Here is a 6,216-nt window from a genome sequence, read left to right as displayed (position 1 = left end):
GGCACTGGATTCGCCACTAACGCCAGGTGAACTCCAGGAAGCTCTGATAAGTATGCCCAATAATAAGGCTCCAGGTGCAGACGGTTTTCCAACAGATTTTTATAAAGAATTCTGGACGATTCTGGCACCAGTTTTTCACAGGATGTTGCAGGAAATCAAAGAAAATGGTAGACTACCACCAAATATGAACTCTGCAAATATCAGTCTCTTACTAAAACCAGGGAAAGACCCTGTATTTCCCTCAAGCTATCGTCCAATATCCCTTATTAATCTAGACCTTAAAATAATCTGCAAAGCTCTCTCAAAAAGATTAGAGAAAATAACCCCCTTTTAATTCATCCTGACCAAACTGGTTTCATAAAAGGTAGGCACTCATCAACAAATACACGTAGATTACTTAATTTAATAGACTACTCATGCAGTAAAAACATTGAAACCATAATATTTTCTTTAGATGCGGAAAAAGCATTTGACAGAGTTAACTGGAAATTTCTATTTGCAACTTTACACAAATTTGGTTTTGGATCCTCTTTCATAAACTGGTTAAAAATATTATATAACTCCCCAACAGCTTGTGTCAGAACAAATGACCAAACATCCTCCAGCTTCTCTCTCCTGAGGGGCACCAGACAGGGATGCCCACTCTCCCCTTCACTGTTTGCAATTTTTATTGAGCCACTAGCAGCAGCAATTAGACAGGCTACAACAATTAAGGGCATAAAATGTAAGAATGTAGAACATAAAATCAGCCTTTATGTGGATGATGTGTTACTTTTTCTCCAAAATTCACAAACCAATCTCTCTGGGGTAATTGCATTGATAAATTCTTTCTCAAGTGTCTCAGATTATTCAATTAACTGGTCAAAATCTACAGTTCTTCTGATTAATTGCTCCTTCCATAATTCTTCTCCTTCCCCACTGCAATCTGGAAATATAAAATATTTAGGTATTAATGTCTCTCCTAAGCTTTCAGAATTAACTACATTAAACCACATCCCACTTTTAAAGACAGTAGAAGGCGATCTGGCTAGATGGAAATCTTTACCCATTACACAAAAACAACAAGCATGCTACTAACTTTAGCCGAGTCATTTAGACAGCTGTTAGCACATGATTCTCCTTATGCTGCTGAGAATATAGCCCAGAAGAAGCGGATAGTATAGCTTTTATTTTGGAAAGAGACATTTCTCTGTAATAAACTCTCTTTTCCAAAGATGAGTGATTCCTCAATCAGATACAGGGCTTGCAATATCGCTAGCCCGACGTCCTGGGGCTAGCGATTTTTTCAGTCGGGCTACCAAAATCTATCTCTTCCCTGCCCGTCGGGCTATTGTAGGAAGGAAAAATATATGTCAATGCTTTTGCATTCTTTCAGAAATGTAGCTGGGTAATTATGTCATTGGCATCGGTGAGCCACTGTCAATATGTGACATATTGAAATCGCGTTTGAATTTGCGCTTGTTTTTTTGCTTTCACTTTGCAATCGTGCGAACTGTGTATAGAGAGCGACAGCACTGATCTGTGAGTGATGATAATTTGTGCACCAATTGCTCTGACATCGTCTTATTAATCGTTAGCTTACTATGCAAACATGACAAGTGAAATCTCCCGCAGCAAGCTTAAACATGTGAGAGGTTGATCGCTGTGCCCAGGAGATATTTTATTTTGTATTCTTATGACCACAGTTATAATCAGAATTATCATTGATTAATCATTTACCATTGTTGAATCAGTTGACAGAATAATCTTTGAATCACATCTATGTTACTCTGAGCAAATATTAATGCACACAGATTATCAGTACTCTAGTCAGTCCATTGCTGTTCTGTATTATTCTTTCTATTTGCTTAAGCAGTTAACCGCTCGGACCGGTGGGTCCTGTTGGACCCAGGCCTGTGTACAGGCAGTACGGCACGTACTCAGGCCTGTAACAACATGCACACCCTTATGTAAGACACGCACGTTCACTCACACACACACACTGAGTAAAATAGGAGGGTTGTCTGAGGACAGTTTTTCTGATAGATATACTTTCACAAAATGCACAATATAATACACACTTGTTTTTCTCTAAAAGTAGCAGTTGATGTCCATATAAGGAGAACTTTTTGAGAGGTGGGGAATTGTTATCATTTCCAGTAAAGATCTAACTGTGATGTCATCATGGCAATATAAGGATGCGGGACGGTCCATTCGCGGAAGGATTGTATTGCAAATTGTCTTCCCACACTGACTGCGCAAAGTGTGTAAAATAAAGATCACTATTTTTGACACCTACCCCGGACTCAGCCTGCTTTCTTCTCTTACCCAAATCGAATGAACTTTAACATCGCGCAGAGAATCGCTGAGCTTATGTGAGTGCATGTGTAAAAGCAGCAGGATATATATTTCAGTTCTGCTGAGCCAAATAAGACAGGTCAGGGTGAAGAAGTGACAGCCAAAGAAAAGCTTACCGCAAAACGGAGAAGTTATGACAAATCAGACTATAAGGCAAAAAGAAAGTGCAGCTTTATGGTTTCATGGACAAAAGAATTTCTGTGGCTGCAATATGACGAGCTAAATAACCAGGGCTGCACATAAGTGGTCCGCAGGTGCGCATTCGCTGTCAAAATAAAAAACACGCACAAGGGTTAGGGTTAAATTTAAAAACTGTACTTTTGAGTTAAAATATATATTTATAATTTTAATAAATGACAAATTAAAAAGGCATGAACATTTTTTTTTGTATCGAAAAAATATCGAACAGTGACACCAAAGTATCGAACCGAACCGAACCGTGAATTTTGTGTATCAGCTTAAAAACACTACAAAAGACCAAGGATAAAGGAGGATTAGATCTGCCTAACTTTAATCACTATTTTTTAGCCAACAGGCTTCAGTTCATCTCTAGATGGTTTAAACACACCCTCTTAGACAAACCTTGGATAGATGTAGAACAGGCACTATGTAATAACCTAGAAATTTCAGACCTACCATTTATCAGCTCAAACATTAAACGACATGAATGCTTTAAAAGCATCAACATCAGCTCTTCTCTGACAGCATGGTGGGAGTTTCTAAAAATGACAGAGTCTTCATTAATCCCATGCAAACGTACACCTATCTGGAACAATCCGGACATATTACAAAACAATAATATGATAAACTTTCCAGATTGGAGTTGCAAATGAATTAAATACTTGGAACATATATTGGAAGGAACAGACTTTATTTCACTTGACAGACTAGTTACACAATATGGGATCAACAAGAAACGATTTTTGGAATATCAACAAATTAAATCCTTAGTAAAAAAGAAATTTAATCCCAGTGAAGCTGAATTACAAACACGACCAAATACACCGGACAATTACATCCAAGCTCTTTGGTTCTGTCCACCAGTTCAGAAGTTTTGGCGTGAGATATGTGAAGACTTATCAAAGTGTCTGAAATGTAAGATTCCAGCCTCCCCTTTAGTATGCTTGCTGGGCAACTTGGATGAGGTCACTGCAGAAATAAACACAGCCCACATTGTTTTTACGGCCCTATGCATTGCCAAGAAAATGGTCCTCATTAACTGGAAAAATAAAAAATAATCTTAATTCTAACCAATATAAAAACCATCTAATAGATCACATTAGTCTTGATACAGCCTCTGCCATCACATTTGATCAATCCCTTTAGGCTCCTTTGATCGGCTTCATCACCTAGTGGGGGTGGGGGGTCATGGTTTGGTCCTGCCTTCGCTATTGTGGTTGATATGGGGGTAGGGAAGGCCTCAGGGCATCTGGGGAGTCCCTAGGAATGTTTTCCCTGGAGGGCCTAACCCGGGGGATGTGGCCATGACCTGGTTAGGGGCTCTGGTGGCTCTTAGATGGTGTTTTCCTTGTGGCTACGTACAGCGGAGATGGGGGAGGGTTTGTGCTGGCGGATGTTGGTTACTGGCCTGGTAGTCTGGCTGCCCATGGGTGGGTCCGGGATGGGCGTGGAGGCTTGGGGGTCTGGGGGTGCTCTGCCCCCAGTCTGGGGTGCTGGCTGGGCCTTGGGGGCTTGGATCCTGGCTGTTGTGTTGCCAGAGCTGTGGGTAGGTGGGTGCAGGGGGGCTCAGCCCCAGTGCAGGGGACCTCTGGTGCATCGGCCCAACTAGGGGGCTCTCTAACTGGTGGGGAGGTTGATATATCATTGCAGGTGGTCTCCTCTCTACAGGAGCTCACTCTGCAGGTGGGGGAGAGATATAGGAGAGGTAGAGAATGAACTCAACCTGGGTGTCTATTGTCTTGTGTAGTTTGGGAGATGATTGGATGATGGGGTGGGTGCAGTTTTCTCTGGGGTGGAGTCGGGTGGGCTGCCCCGGACTCTGTGGGGCTGGGCGGTACTGCTGCTGCGGGCCCCGGTCTGGATGGGCCTGGGCCCCCTTGCCCTGGTGGGTTCCAGAGTGTGGGGGTTCCTACTGGGGTCAGCGGGGGAGCTGGCCCCAGGGAGGGGCACACTTGCCCCTCCCTTTCTTCCCTCCCCATCCTCAGCTGCCTCCCTATTCCCGCTCTACCACACCCACCCACACACACAGGACTTGGGGTGCAGGTATGTCACCAGGGTGCAGGGAAGGCACTGTCCCCTCTGTCCCCTTCTGGCCGCCTGTGCCTCAATTTTATTCTGCAACCTAGACATCCACATTACTCACACTCTCACATAACACATACATATAGGGCCTTGGGGGTGGGCACGTTTTACAACATCCAGAGGATGGTCGGTGTTTTCCAACCCACCTCTGGCGCTGGTGCCCTACCCTCAATTTTAAATGCATATAGACACTAAGGGTTTTCAGGAGGAGCCGTGCTCTCCTGTGTTTTAAATGTACTTTAGAACAGCACACAGCAACACTACATATGAGCGGGCGTAGGGAGGTTTGGGGTCTTCACTCACCCCGGTTCTGTTAGCCGTCAGGGCTGGGGGGCTGGGAGGAGGTGCTGGCCGTCAGATTGGGGTCTGGGATGCGGGGCCTCCCTGCTACTGCAGATAAGGAGGTGGTCCGCTTGCCTCCACCCCAGAGATAAGGGTTACATCTCCTGGGTCTAGGTGCGGCTTGCCCCTCTGGGGGCGGGGTTACCCGGACCTGGGATATAGAGTATGTTTGGGGAGTGTGACTGTCTGTGCAGTGTCTATTTGTGTCTGTCTACACGTTGGGTGAGTGCCGAGTATTTGGTTGTGTATATGGGGGTGGGAATGCACGTTTGTGTCCGCGTGCGCCTGTTCGTCTGTGTCTATATGTCAGGTGGGGTCTTAGACTCAACCTCTCTGGGTACATCTCAGGCCCTCCAAAGTATGGAGGCCTATCTCCCCTCACCACACTCCCTGCCGGTGGCTGATGCCCTCAGACGTTGGTGTGTTGGTGGTTCTTGTCGACTGGGGCTGGGCACTCATGTATGTACCGGCTCACTCCTAGTGGCCGATTGGCGGGGCCTGGCGCCTGTGGCCCGGCTGGGCCCCTTCCGGGGGGTGGGGTGCCCTCAGGCCTCTGGGCCTGAAGCTCGGTCCTCTCTGGCACAGCTGGCTGCCGGCAGAGCCCGCGGGCACGCCACTGCAACCCCCTCTGGCCTCTGCTCCGTAGCTGCTGGGTGACCTCTCGTTTGGGGCGCTACTCAGCTCTTCCCAGGAGGGTGGCACGGTTCCACCCCTTTTTGGTGGTCCTCCTCGGGTCCTCGTACTCTGGGGCCTCTGGATGTCTGGGGCCTGGATCTCCTCCATACCTGCTTCATGCCCTGGGGGACGGGGCTATGGCTCCCCACACTCCCTAGCAGATCGTTACATGGAGAAACCTTTGGAATACAAGCATGCTGATCCACACAGGTGTACACACGGGTGTTCACAGACGCGGACTACACCTTTCTTGGCTGCTGCCTCAAAGCACATTGTGCGCTGTCTATCTTGAGTGCTGCACAATAGCGTTTAATATTTAGTATCTTCTGTTATCTACTGCTAGCTAGTTTATTGTGATGGTGCTGTATTTATTATGTTGCTCTTTTTTTGTTTGCTTTCTCTTCTGTTTTTTTTTCTCCATACAGGTGATCCAGGTGTTTTGTTTGTTTTTCTTTCTTTCTTCTCCCCTTTCTCACCGTCTCTTCTCCCCTCTGTTTTTCTTTCTCTCCCTCTCTTTCTTTCATTCTTTCTCCCTGTCCTATCCCCAAGTCATGTCTGTCCCGTTTGTAGCAACCGAAAATAAAATAAATACATAATTAT

The 6,216-nt window shown here is 45.7% G+C and overlaps 1 protein-coding gene across 2 annotated transcripts in view; it reads right to left on the bottom strand.

Annotated features, from left to right (window-relative positions):
* LOC146652888 (MAP/microtubule affinity-regulating kinase 3-like) overlaps positions 1 to 6,216 on the bottom strand; it is a 40,233-nt gene that overhangs the window by 15,627 nt on the left and 18,390 nt on the right. The window lies entirely within an intron of this gene.

Source organism: Rhamphochromis longiceps, linkage group LG15, assembly GCF_057381845.1.
Source record: "Rhamphochromis longiceps isolate RC_006_pf linkage group LG15, R_longiceps_female_GT1.1, whole genome shotgun sequence".
Taxonomy (NCBI): domain Eukaryota; kingdom Metazoa; phylum Chordata; class Actinopteri; order Cichliformes; family Cichlidae; genus Rhamphochromis; species Rhamphochromis longiceps.
The sequence above is the reverse complement of the archived record's forward strand: the minus strand, read 5'-3'. Positions and strand labels throughout refer to the sequence as shown.